This window comes from Elaeis guineensis, chromosome 11, assembly GCF_000442705.2.
Source record: "Elaeis guineensis isolate ETL-2024a chromosome 11, EG11, whole genome shotgun sequence".
Lineage (NCBI taxonomy): Eukaryota > Viridiplantae > Streptophyta > Magnoliopsida > Arecales > Arecaceae > Elaeis > Elaeis guineensis.
In genome coordinates this window covers 17,197,869-17,213,077 of record NC_026003.2, presented here as the reverse complement: position 1 = coordinate 17,213,077, position 15,209 = coordinate 17,197,869, and the positions used below count along the sequence as shown (strand labels likewise).

General features: G+C 28.3%; 1 long non-coding RNA gene across 1 annotated transcript; it reads right to left on the bottom strand.

The window, feature by feature from the left end:
• Positions 1-7,410: 7,410 nt before the first annotated feature.
• LOC140852536 (uncharacterized) lies at positions 7,411-14,616 on the bottom strand. The gene is made up of 4 exons (XR_012135426.1): positions 13,893-14,616; positions 13,222-13,680; positions 11,906-12,228; positions 7,411-7,868 (listed from the first exon to the last, which is right to left on the bottom strand). It is a non-coding gene; the product is annotated as an uncharacterized lncRNA (long non-coding RNA).
• Between the last annotated feature and the right edge of the window lie 593 nt (positions 14,617-15,209).

Genomic DNA, 15,209 nt, shown 5'->3' with positions numbered 1-15,209 from the left:
TTTGTAAAGCTGTTCTTCACAGCTGTGATACTTAATGTAGATTATTAAAATTTTTGTTGGCAACATGATGTGGATATATTCCTCTTTAAAGGCACATTTATTGGAAGCATCCATTTTTTTTTCCTCATTTAATTTGTTTGTTTGGAGGAACTGATGAAAATAATTATCTTATGCATCATATCTATCCTTTTAAAATATATATGCTTCATATATGATGTCCATGGAGTTTGATGAATGCCATGCTCTTGCCTACAGGTGCCCCTCTGCACTTGAAATGAGATCAATTAATAGTTTTCTGTGGGGGGCTCTATACTTAACATCTGTATTGTTTATTATTTTTGTTAAATATTTTATGCAGCAATCCTATTCCACCTTTGTCTTAGGTGTTCTCCGCCTTCGGATTTGTGCACAAAATTGCTACCTTTGAAAAGGCTGCTGGTTTTCAGGTACAAACATCGCTATCTCTGGAGATTATTTTTTATGATTGTACAGTCACTTACGTTGGTATTCGAATTTTTGTAGGCACTAATTCAGTACACTGATACACAAACTACTTCAACGAGTATTTTTTTCAAAATAATACAAAAAAAAAAATTTTTATCAAAATATATCAAAACGAAACTTATTTATCAAACTAATGCAAAAGAAAAAAACATCATTTTGAATAGCATTTTTTCCCCTTCCACGTCAGCCCCCATTTCCACGGTGGCATCGTCCGAAAAAAAAAAAAAAAGAAATATGAAAAAACGCCATTTCGAATGGCGTCTTTAAAAACGCCATTTTGAATGGTGTTTTTAAAAACGCCATTCAAAATGGCGTTTTCCAATTTTCCCACCCAAAAATAAAGGAAAAAATCGTGGAAAAATGGAAAATTTTGTTTTTTAAAATTTGAAATTAGTAAATAAATTAAAATTTTAATTTGGATTGAAATTTAAAATATAAAGATTTTAATTTGTAATTCATTAAAAAAATCATAAGAAAAAAAAAATTATCATAGAAAATAAAAAAAAAAGAAAGAAATATGAAAGAAATAAAAATTTGAAATTTAATTGAAAAACATCATTCGAAATATTTGTCTTAAAAATTTTTTTTAAAAAAATTTGAAGTAATCAAAGAAAAAGAATTTTAATTGATAATTAAAAAGAAATAAAATTTTAAAGATTAATTGAAATAAAAATATTATTTCAAATTACTTTCCGAAATTAGAAATAATTTATTTTAAAAAAATTAAAAAAATTTTTAAAAATAGGGTTAAAAATTTTATAAAAATATAAAGAATTGAAAAAAATAGAAATTATAATTGTAATTGAAGAACAAAGTTTATATTTTTAATTTTAAGAAATAAGAATTATAATTATAAATGAAATTAAAAATTATATTTTAAATAACTAAATTAATTTAAATATAAAACGCCATTTTGAATGGAAAATTAGAAAATATTGTTTTTTAAAATTTTAAATTAGTAAATAAATTAAAATTTTAATTTTGATTGAAATTTAAAATATAAAGATTTGAATTTGTAATTCATTAAAAAATTAATTTAGATTTTTTATTTCAAATTTTTTTTAAAAGATGTCAAAAAAAATCTTAAGAAATAAAAAAAAATTATCATAGAAAATAAAAAAAAGGAGAGAAAGAAATATGAAAGAAATAAAAATATTATTTCAAATTACTTTCGGAAATTAAAATTAATTTATTTTAAAAAGATTCAAAAAATTTTTAAAAAGAGGGTTAAAAAATTTTATAAAAACATAAAGAATTGAAAAAATAGAAATTATAATTGTAATTGAAGAACAAAGTTTATAATTTTAATTTAAGAAATAAGAATTATAATTATAAATGAAATTAAAAATTTTATTTTAAATAACTAAATAAATTTAAATATAAATTTTTAAAAAATATTTTAAATAAAAGAAAAAAATACTAATAGAATATCAAAAAGATAAAAATGAAAAAAATTAAAATTAAAATTTAAAAATATAGAAATTATAAATTAGATTAGAAAAAATATATCATAAAAGAATAAAATTAAATTAAATTAATTACAATTTTTTTGTTAGGGTATTTTATAAATGTGACTTAAAAAAAGTAAATTTGAAATAAATTTTGATAAAAAAATACATTAAAAAGTTAAAAAATGATGAAAAGTTAAAAAGTTAAAAAGTGAAAATTTTTAAAAAGTCACCAAAAATAACAATTATAAATTAAAAACTAAAAAAAAATTTTAATGTTTAATTGAAATAAAAATATTTTTTAAATATATTTTATAAGAATAAAATTAATTTAATTAAAAAAATTTTCAAATAAAATTTAAAAATGACCTAAAAAAATTTTATAAAAAGATAAAGAATTGAAAAAAAATAGAAATTTTTAAATAATCAAAGAACAAGAATTACAATTCAAAATTTAAAAGAAATAAAATTTTAAATATTAATTGAAATAAAAATATTATTTCAAATTACTTTCGAAAATTAAAAATAATTTTTTTAAAAAAGATTCAAAAAATTTTTAAAAATAGGGTTAAAAAATTTTATAAAAATATAAAGAATTGAAAAAAAATAGAAATTGTAATTGTAATTGAAGAACAAAGTTTATAATTTTTAATTTTAAGAAATAAGAATTATAATTGTAAATGAAATTAAAAATTATATTTTAAATAACAAAATTAATTAAAATATAAATTTTTAAAAATTATTTTAAATAAAAGAAAAAAAATACTAATAGAATATCAAAAAGATAAAAATAAAAAAAATTAAAATTAAAATTTAAAAATATAGAAATTACAAATTAGATTAGAAAAAATATATCATAAAAGAATAAAATAAAATTAAATTAATTACAATTTCTTTGTTAGGGTATTTTATCAATGTGACTTAAAAAAATAAGAAATAAGAATTAAAATTGTAATTGAAATTAAAATAATATTTTAAATAATTAAATTAAATTAAAAATTATTATTTAAAAAAATAATTTAAATGAAGAAAAAAAAATGGGCGGAAAATTTAAATTTTAATTTGAATTAAATTTTGATAAAAAAAAATACAGTGTAAAGTTAAAAAATGAGAAAAAATATGGAAAAAAATATGAAAAAATATTTTTTTAATTAAAAGAAAAGAATACGTAATAGAATACTAAAAATATAAAAATGGAAGAAAACTGAAATTATAATTTCAAATGATAACTATTTTAAAATAAATTAAAAAAATATCTTAAAAAAAGAAAAAAATAATAATAAAATAGAAATTGTAATTATAAATTTTAAAAAAAAAATAATTTTAATTTAAATTAAAAATTATCATTTAAATTATTATTTTCATTATTTAATTTAATTTATTTATTAAAAGATTAGAAATAATAATTAAAGAAATAAAAAAAAAGGAGAAAACGCCATAGAGAATGGCGTTTTCCCCTCCCCAAACCCTTTTTCCCCTCTCCTTCTTCCTTTTCCCTCTTCTCCTTCTCCTCTTCTCCCTTCTCCCTTCTCCCTTCTTGATCTTCTCCGGCGTCTCTCCGGCGGCACGGCGGCACGGCGGCACGGCGGCGAGGTCTCGACGGCAGTGAGCTCTTCCCGCCTCTCTCTCCATCTTCCTCTTTCTCTCTCCCTCTTCCCCTCTCTCTCTTTTTCTCATGCCGGCGGCGGGCCGCGCGTCCCGACGGCGGGCCGTGCGTCCCGGCGGTGGCTCCCGGCCCCCTCCTCTCTCTCTTCCTCTCTCTCTCTCTCTTCCTCTCTCTCTCCCTTCTCCGTGGCCGCCGGCCACAGACGGCCGGCGGCGGGCCGCGCGTCCCGACGGTGGCTCCCGGCCCCCTCCTCTCTCTCTCTTCCTCTCTCTCTCTCTTCCTCTCTCTCTCCCTTCTGTATGGAGCAGTTCGGGCGCCAGATATGAGTTATACGCCGTCACCATATGCTTCACATATGCCATCACCGCATATGTCATCATTTGATGCTGCACAGATGCCACCGCCTTTTCATCTACAGATGGCAGCGTCTTCTTCTTCATACATCCCCCAGATGCCATCACCGGGTACCAGTTGGCCACATGAGTATGATACTTTTTTGAGAGGCGTCCATCCGTGTATCCAGATGAGAGAGTTGAACGGGTCTCTCAGTCCGTAGATGATCCGACAGGCGATCACGGGCGCCGCGACGTTCTTGTGGGACTTAGTCTTTGTTGTATTTGTATTTAGTATTTTTTCATATTTGTTGTAATTTTTTTTTTGTACGTTTGACATTTTTATTCTATTGAATAATATTAAATGTTGATTTCATTTTATATTATTTAATTTTAAATGATTGGATATTATGATTGGTGCATATGGATACACATACTCGAACGTGTCTCAGAATATTAGGAGAGAAAATGTTATGCTGAAAGGATTATAAAAATTATAACGTAAATAATAATATATCAAATGTTGCTCTTTGAATTGAATTTTAGAAAAAATAAGTCTATTTTTAAGTAAAGAAAAGGAATACGTAATAGAATGCTAAAAAGATAAAATTAAATTAAATTAAGTAATGAAAATAATAATTTAAATGATAATTTTTAATTTAAATTAAAATTAATTTTTTTTAAAATTTATAATTATAATTCCTATTTTATTATTATTTTTTTATTTTTTTATGATACTTTTTTATTTATTATAAAATAGTTATCATTTGAAATTATAATTTCATTTTTCTTTCATTTTTTTCTTTTTAGCATTCTATTACGTATTCTTTTCCTTTAATTAAAAAAATATTATTTTTTCTAAAGTTCAATTTACAAAATTTTTTTTTCATATTTTTCCTCATTTTTTAACTATACACTGTATTTATTTTTTGAACAAAATTTAATTCAAATTAAATTTTCCTCCCATTTTTTTCCTTTATTTAAAATATTTTTAAATTAATAATGTTTAATTTAATTTAGTTATTTAAAATATTATTTTTAATTTCAATTACAATTTTAATTCCTATTTCTTAAAATTAAAAATTATAAACTTTGTTCTTCAATTACAATTACAATTTCTATTTTTTTTCAATTCTTTATCTTTTTATGAAATTTTTTTAGGTCATCTTTAAATTTTATTTGAAAATTTTTTTAATTAAATTAATTTTATTTTTATAAAATATATTTAAAAAATATTTTTATTTCAATTAAACATTAAAAAATTTTTTTAGTTTTTAATTTATAATTCTTATTTTTTGTGACTTTTTAAAAATTTTCACTTTTTAACTTTTTAACTTTTCCTCATTTTTTTTAAACTTTTTAATGTATTTCTTTTTTTATCAAAATTTAATTCAAATTTAATTTTTTTAAGTCACATTTATAAAATACCCTAAAAAAGAAATTGTAATTAATTTAATTTTATTTTATTCTTTTATGATATATTTTTCTAATCTAATTTATAATTTTTATAATTTTTTTTCAATTTATAATTTTTTTTTATTTAAAATATTTTTTAAAAATTTATATTCAAATTAATTTACTTATTTAAAATAAAATTTTTAATTTCATTTACAATTATAATTCTTATTTCTTAAAATTAAAAATTATAAACTTTGTTCTTCAATTACAATTATAATTTCTATTTTTTCAATTCTTTATGTTTTTATAAAATTTTTTAACCCTATTTTTAAAAATTTTTTGAATCTTCTTTTAAATAAATTAATTTTTATTTCTGAAAGTAATTTGAAATAATATTTTTATTTCAATTAATCTTTAAAATTTTATTTCTTTTTAATTTTCAATTATTATTCTTTTTCTTTGATTATTTAAATTTTTTTAAAAAAATTTTTAGGACAAATATTCCGAATGATGTTTTTCAATTAAATTTTAAATTTTCATTTCTTTCATATTTCTTTCTCTCCTTTTTTTTATTTTCTATGATAATTTTTTTTTAATTTCTTAAGATTTTTTTTGACATCTTTTAAAAAAAATTTGAAATAAAAAATCTAAATTAATTTTTTTAATGAATTACAAATTCAAATCTTTATATTTTAAATTTCAATCAAAATTAAAATTTTAATTTATTTACTAATTTAAAATTTTAAAAAACAAAATTTTTTAATTTTCCATTCAAAATGGCGTTTTATATTTAAATTAATTTAATTATTTAAAATATAATTTTTAATTTCATTTATAATTATAATTCTTATTTCTTAAAATTAAAAGTATAAACTTTGTTCTTCAATTACAATTATAATTTCTATTTTTTTCAATTCTTTATGTTTTTATAAAAATTTTTAACCCTATTTTTAAAAAATTTTTTAATTTTTTTAAAATAAATTATTTCTAATTTCGGAAAGTAATTTGAAATAATATTTTTATTTCAATTAATCTTTAAATTTTTATTTCTTTTTAATTTTCAATTAAAATTCTTTTTCTTTGATTACTTCAAATTTTTTTAAAAAAAATTTTTAAGACAAATATTTCGAATGATGTTTTTCAATTAAATTTCAAATTTTTATTTCTTTCATATTTCTTTCTCTTTTTTTTATTTTTTATGATAATTTTTTTTTTCTTATGATTTTTTTAATGAATTACAAATTAAAATCTTTATATTTTAAATTTCAATCCAAATTAAAATTTTAATTTATTTACTAATTTCAAATTTTAAAAAATAAAATTTTCTATTTTCTCATGATTTTTTTCTTTATTTTTGGGTGGAAAAATTGAAAAACGCCATTTTGAATGGCGTTTTTAAAAACGCCATTCAAAATAGCGTTTTTAAAGACGCCATTCGAAATGGCGTTTCTTCATGTTTTTTTTATTTTTTTCGGACGATGCCACCTTGAAAATGGGGGCTGACGTGGAAGGAGAAAAAACACCATTCAAAATGACGTTTTTCCCTTTTGCATTAGTTTGATAAATAAATTTCGTTTTGATATATTTTGATAAAAAAAAAATTTTTTGTATTATTCTGAAAAAGTACTCCTACTTCAACCGCAAGAAATGCCCTGGATGGACGTAGTATTCCAAGGTTTTACTTTATATTCCGTATTTTTAAGTACATATGCAACATGTGACGTCCTTTTCTTTAAAGATATGCTGACTGAATTTGAGACTTGCAGATACTTGCTTCCGGAGCATGTTACCTCTTGCCACTTGCGTATCTCATTTTCTGCACACCCAGATTTAAATATCGAGTTTCAATGATATCGTAGCAGGTATAAAAATCAGTTCAACCAGTCCGTCAATGATGGTTATGTTTTATTTTCTTCTTGCTTTTATATTAACTGATATATTGCGTTATAACGTTTCCTACAAAGTTCATCCTGCTTCATAAGAATCATTGAGTAATATGACATTTAAGGTGCTTTTTGTAAACTCTCCCGGTCACAAGCATAAAGATGATGCACTCCTGCAAAGAACTACGGCATAACATGTCTCAGGCATTAATACCGAGCATATTTGGTTGGAAACTATAAATGCAATATTTTAGATCTCTATTGAGAAATAGCTTAATTTATGTCCAGACAGTTCCGTGCATACAAATATTCCTACAACCTTGTCATTTTCAGACTGTCCTTGGTGCACGATTAGGTGCATACTTTGGAATATCAACAGCCCACCTCCCTCCATTCTGATTGTGCAGGGGTAACTTCTGTTTCCATGTTTAAACATATAATATGCTTTATGCAATTACAAGTAATTATATGGAAAAAATTCTGTTTCATATTGACTGATGAATCTCCTGCTCTCTCTAATGTTATACGTGTCTGTTTTTGTTATGACAAAGCTTAATTTTTGTTCAGACGTTTATGTGCATACAAGTGCTGCGACAAACTGGTTGCTTTGACAACACCATTATTGCTCGAAGTGGCCCAGTCTAGAAAATCGACACCACGCCTGCTTTCATCCTAATTGTGCAATATGGTGCAACCTCTGCAATTGTTAACTAGCTATCAAATCATGATATGGTAATCAACTCATTTTTTTCAGCATACATGTGAACCTTGCTAATTTGGTAATACCTGAGCTCATAGTTACAATGCCAAAGATCATAAGAATATCTATTCAGTTGCATCAATTAATCTACAAGAGATGCATGCCAACTGCTAATTAGTTGAACTCTATGACATTTGCTCTTCTACGTCTCTATAGTTTTCTTTTACCAAATGACTTGTCTGTTGAGTTATCAAAGAATACAAGTTTTAATATAAGAATGCAGGAACCAGCAGACAGTTTTGAGAAATGCTCGACAATCTTTACACCTAGGCTACATGCTGAACCATCCTAGGAAAACTTGAGCTTGCTGAGCCCCCTACACTCCCTCCCCACCCTCTTCTTCCAAGCGTGTAGAATGGAGGACCTTTAGTCAGAAACTCTTCTCACACGTGGTGCATGGTCTGGCTTTTGTTTTTGTCCACGGCTTCTAGATCTGATTGTGTTGGTAAATGAGTACATTTTTGTTAGGGACCTTAGGTTGCCTGTGCATTATTATGCACATATGACTGTGATCACTTGCCTAGTGCAAAAGCTAAGAAATTGCTTGGAGAGGCATAAACAATTTGGGTAACCTGTTTGGATACATCAACATATGTTCATTTATATAGGCTTTCCAGGGATCTCTAAATGCTAAAGCCTTCTTGCCTCCATTATTGTCTTTAAATATGTTTCTTGGTGGTGGCCGTTAAGGAAAAACTGAAGGAACAAATGGGTATGAAGAAAAACTAAAGAAAACATGCTGTGAGCACTCACATTATTTGATGAAAAGATTACGTATGTATCTATATACATATTTTTAATAGTGACTTGAGCTCTAAAATGATATATATATATATCTATGTCTATATATATGTGTGTGTGTGTGTGTTTTCTTTCTTTTGTAGATTCAGGCCGGTGATATGATGGATGGTACCAAAGAAAAATATGGATTGTCTTGCTGATGGCTTCATAGGTCGATGAACTCTCAGATTTTGTAAAATTAACTTTTTGGTGTCATTAATTCAAGTTTACTTTATTCTCTTTTAGATGTAACAAAAGTGAGCTTAGAACTTATGTATAAAGTGCAGAAGATTAGCTAGAACTTATTTATTTTATGTTTTGAGTTCTAGTGTTTACTTTCTTTTATATTCAGAAATTTGATGGTGTATGGGCTTGTTTTTTGGATTTTGATGAAACTAAAAAGGTTGTTAGGATAATTTTTTTGAGATTACCACTATATATGTTCAGTTCTCTTTAATATAATGGCGAAAACTATTTTATTTGCAGTTGTTTCATCTCTTTGAAGCTACTAGTCTTCATATATTATTCAGTGGTATAGGATGCTTAAATAAGTTACTAATGCACCATTTATGTTTTTATTTATTATTACAGGTGATCCATGTTTTGAAATTGGATAGGACAGTAACATCTAAAAGTTAATTACATATCCATATTTTATTATTGATAGGAGAGATCCATTTATACCCATGCTTTGGTAACTCCCACGAATTCTGATTCGTGTGTATTTAGTTACGTGTACACTAGGTCTATACCCATGAATACACTCTCACCTATGTTAAATATTATGTGGGTAAGGCAGGGGATATACATACGGAAAGAAATAACGTGGGTATAAGCTACACCCACATCGGACATACCCATGTTAACCAAATGTGTGTACCAACATGGGTTAGGCGTATTCCATATTTTTAGGCTTTATCTATGTTTCTTTCACGTAGGTGTATCTTAGTTTCTTGTAGTGGTAACCTATAGACTGTATTACCCTTTGCCTTAGTTGAAATTCATAACATGTTCTATATATTAATGCTAAGGAAATATGTGTCAAATCCAAGCTATATGGTATAGTATGAGTCTTTGCAGCTTAGAAAAGAACTAACTTATGATGAGCAGCAATATGGATAGTAGGTAGAAGGATCAAGTTTTAAAATGCCATACCATCCCTTATGTCAAGATTTAATGGAGTAACCATATGGAAATAGAAGGTATTTAGGAGTTGGAGGATGAGATTAAGGAGAGAGATCCTCTTTTTTTTTTGTAAACCTAGGTATGTAAATTTTGAGGATGAAATTTAATTGAGGAAGAATGTGAGACCTGACTGCTTAGCTAGCCCAACCCTAAACAAGGCCCATCTATTGGGTGGTGCCCACCCTCAAGCCAAAATCGAACAGAAGATTTATTCTCTGTTCTACCACCTCCAACCCGAACTCCCTCTCATTTCTCTTTCTCTCCCACATGCACTCTCTCTTTCTCTCCTGCACACTCCCCCCCCCCCCCCCCGCATGCTCTCCCTCCCTCTCTCTCTCTCTTGTCCCCTATGGATCTCTTGCTCAATGGTTTTCTTTTTCCCCTTATCTTCTTCTTCATCCTCCTCTTTTTCTTATTTTCTCTCTTTAACACGATTTGCTATCCTGGTTCTCTTCCTCATCAATGTGAGTAATCATAAACCTCTCTTTGCAATTAATTTGATTTAAATTTGATATTTGATTATTAAGTGATTTAGGGTAACAGGAGAAGAATGTTAAGGGAAAGTTGTTGATTTTTGGACAAATTGAATCTACCTACGGTGGTCCAAAATTTTTAATTTTTTAATGGTTAAACATTTCAATTTAAAAATTTATTTGAGGCGTTGTAAGAAAATTGAGATACACCCACATGAAAGATACATGGGTAAAAGCCTAAAAAATATAGAGCTACGCCTACACCCACGTTGGTACACACATTAAACGTAGATATATCCGGTGTGGGTGTAGCTTATACCCATGTTGCTTCTTTCCGTGTGTATTTTCTGCTTTACTCACGTAATATCTAACGTAGGTGAGAGTGTATATGTGGATATAGACCTAGTGTATATCCTCCTTATTAAACGTGGATAACTAAATACACACGAATCAAAATTCGTGGGAGTTATCAAAGCATGGATATAAATAGACCTCTACTATCAATAATAAAATATAGATATATAATCAACTTTTAGACATTACTGCCCTGTCTAATTTCAAAACATGGATCATCTGTAATAATAAATAAAAATAGAAATGGTGCATTGATAACTTATTTAAGTATCCTATACCACTGAACAATTATGAAGACTAGTAGCTTCAAAGAGATGGAATAATTGAAATAAGATAATCTTCATCATTATATTAAAGAAAACTAAACATACATAGTGGTAGTCTCAAAAAAATTATCCCAACAATATTTTTAGTTTTATCAAAACCCAAAAAACAAGGCATACACCATCAGATTCCTGAATATAAAAGAAAGTAAATACTAGAACTCAAAACATGAAATAAACAAATTCTAACTGATCTCTTGCACTTTATGCATAAGTTCTAAGCTCACTTTTGCTACAGCAAAAAGAGAATAAAGTAAACTTAAATTGATGACATCAAAAAGTTAACTTTGTAAAATTTGAGAGTTCATCAACCTATGAAGCCATCAGCAAGACAATCTCTATCTTTTCTTGGCACCATCCATCATATCCCTGGCCTGAATTTACAAAAAAAAATAATATATATATATATATATTATTTTAAAGTTTAAGTCACTATTAAAAATATATGTATATAGATTCATACATAATCTTTCCATAAACAATGTGAGTGCCCACAATATGTTTTATTAAAGTTTGACTTTTGTCCTTTACAAGCAATGGAGCATGGGGCTCAGTTGCATAAGAAATAGAAACCTCACAAAACACATCCCCCAAACTCTTGCCCATCAACATCTTGTCTTTATCATCAGAAATGAATGTTCCTTTGCTTATTTCTTTTTGTGAGACTAAGAAAGTATAATAACCAAATTATCTGTCATCATATAGGATGGTAAAATCATGGAAACTCTTCTTGTTACTTGATCCCCATTAGATAAGGGATATGCAAAAGTTAATTAGACTAATGTCTTTAAAAAATGTTGTAATAGCAATTCTGAGAAACAAAAAGAAAAGCATTATAGTTTGATGCATGAATGGTTACCACTTGGTGCTCCAATAATGATCCATCAGGTCCTGCATCTGTGGGAGTCAATGCAGGATTCATTTCAGTCTTGACATCATGTGACATCCTGTTACACATCTTAGTCATACCAACGAAACCAAGAAGGAAATCACAAGCATTATTTTAATAGAGATGCAACTGCATTGATCTAGGAAGCTAAGTTCCTACATTGAACTTGTCGAAAAGGGCCCGCAACATCACTAGCCGAACCATGCAAAACTTGCCTTACATAGGGGGAGGGGGCAAGTGACCATGATATAGTGCAATGCAATCAGTTGTAAGTAGCTCTTGCATATCCAACACTGAAATTAAATGAAGTTTAGATATCACATGCACATACATCAGAGGATGATATTATGCAGAACTTTGCATGGTAAACTTTCAACAGCTCAAAGGTGCATGCACATGCACAATGAGATACAAACACATGCTATACAACATAATTTAACAGTGGCAAATCACCATCTTCACCAGCACTACAAATGTGACAATGTACAGAAACATGTCAATGTTCTTTTGAGGAGTTGATTGGGTTTGCCTATTTGTTAGGTCAATTTTTTCAAATATTTCCTACTTTCAATGTAATTTTATCCTGAACTGCATGTTTAAATTTTAAGAAATCAGTATAAAGATGAATCAAAAATAGTGTGATTGGAAATGCCCTGCATCTAAATAGACAAAATCATTTCAATTTTGAAAAAAAAGACATAAATGGTGTCGGGTTACATATGAATATATATAGAATATGGCTTTAGTACTTTGACTTGGGTTACATATGAGAAAAAGACATAAATAGACTTGGGTTAATAGTACTTTGAGCATTTAGCAAGCTTCACTAGTGCGGTTCCTTTCCAAGTCAATGCCCTTCTATCATTTGAAGTCTAAATGAAGTTATCTACCCCTCTCAACAGCTTCATCACAATCTTTTATACATTCTTCATACTAAACACAAACAAATAAATTTATTGTCAAAAAATATGATGAGAACAGCTGAAATGTGGTTTGAATAATTCTAGTAATATGGTTTGAATATAGCGACTATGGTCAGCTAATCTGACAAGATCATATAATTCAACAATGGAAAAATGTCATTATGCACCACAACCACACGTTTTGGAATTATGGGAGTGGCTGAGTCCTATTTTTTTTAGGAAAAAGTGCTCTTGAACAAAACCAGCCATCTCAAGACTGGCACTTGCAAGTGCATAAATTTACCAGAATATCAGTAAAAAACAACCTCGAGATCTGTATAAATTTGAATTAATATATAATAAATACCAAGAAGAAAGATATACCTTTGCTTTCAGCAGGAATTGGGTTAGAAATTGGGTGGGAGGGATATATCAGTGCAACAGGAGTCTCAAACCCTATAGAATCATCATCATATGGCTCATCTCTGGGCCTGATAAAAGCCATATGATGGTCCACCGTGTCATTCTTCTCCAGAACCTCAGTGCCTGGTTCAATCTTTTGCTGAAATGGACAGCATTTCCTGGATTCTCATGTGCTGGCTGTCTACCTAATCAATAGGTCTTCATAGGTGAACCAGAATCAGCTTGCATGGGACTAGCTTGATCATCAGCATGAGTGGACACTCCTTTCTCTGCAATTTATTTGAGGTGAAATTGGTCCACATCTTTCAGACGTAGAGAAGGTTCACGTGATATGTCCTCAGTCACTTCCTATCTTAGAGTCATTCTGTAAGGCTCAAACTCATCACTTGCCAAAACATCATTGTTCCCACCACTTAAGTCCTGGTTCAATTGACCATTACTTTAACACAATATATCATGATAAAAACCAAAAAGACACAAAAGCAAAAGAAGGGTTTCATGTATTGTCAATCATCTTGTTCTTCGGAGCAACATCTTGAAAAGATAAAATCAAGTTAAAAAATGCCATCAAATAAACAAGATAGAACCCTCTACATCACGTTTGAAACTCATGCTGATAATAAAATATGCACCTTAGATTCCGGTGCATCAAGTATGGCATCTGTGAGAACTCTATAATTCTCGGCTTCAATGTATTCCCAGTTGTTATGATACACCTTGAGAAGATATTTTAGCATAGGCATCGCCACATGCATTGAAAACCCAATGGCTTTCATTGCTTCAATGCTACGAGTGCTCTCTCAGGAATCGGGGCCATTTTTTAAAATCAGCACTATCAGAACCTCAAATAAGAAGCACAAATTTGGTGATGCCACAACTTAATCCACCAATAGAAACATATATTCAAGAAAGAGATCAAAAATCATAGCTTAAATAAGATTAACACACGCAGATTCAAGATTCAACTTCAAAGATAATAAGTAAAGATTCTTCGATCGGGGCATCTTAATAACTTAGCAAGGAAAAAGGAATCGAGATCTGGGACTTCTACAATTGATCTCGAGCGATTTGAAGAGGAAGCAAAGAAGAGCCTACGATTCTTGAAGCAATTTCGCTTGATAAATGCTAGGGCAAGCCTGAAACCTTCTCCCTAACCTCGATCCCAAGAGAATCTTGGCCACGTTTGCATGCTATTCAGGGACAATCGAGGCTTAGGGTTTGGGAGAAGAGGGCCCTAAGTCTGCCTCAACTGCTCGGTCGCGTTCTCTCTTTAGACGCCGTGGGAATGGAGGGAAATGGGAAAAAGAAGACGGGTCACATGCCGCCCTTCGATTCAATTGCCTGGTGGGTTTGGTTCAGGTTGCTAATATATTCAAACCATATTACAAGAATCATGCATCCAGGACCGCGGATTCTCTGTAATATATCATACAGTATAATACATCACGCACACCATCCATACATAATAAATAGCTATATATATATATATAATATATATATATATATATATATATATATATATATATATATATATATACCATACAATATAGTGCATCATACACGCCATCTATATATATGACTACATATATTCATCCATTATATGTGGATGGCGTGCATGATGCACTATAGCGTATGATGTGTATGTGTGTGTATATATATAGACCATACGATGCACGGATCATATAGCTATATATACTCATCCATTGCATAAGAAACGGTGTGTACGTTGCACCACACTGTATAGTACATCACAAGTACAATAGAGGATCAATGCACTTGTATAAGCTACTAAAACATGAGCGTGTAACATAGCAAAAAAGAACTATAAACAAATTAATTTATTACCAATCATCGATTACTATTACATGATATATTCAAATCATAATAACTTCTTACTAGAATTATATATATATATATATATATATATATATATATATATATATATATAT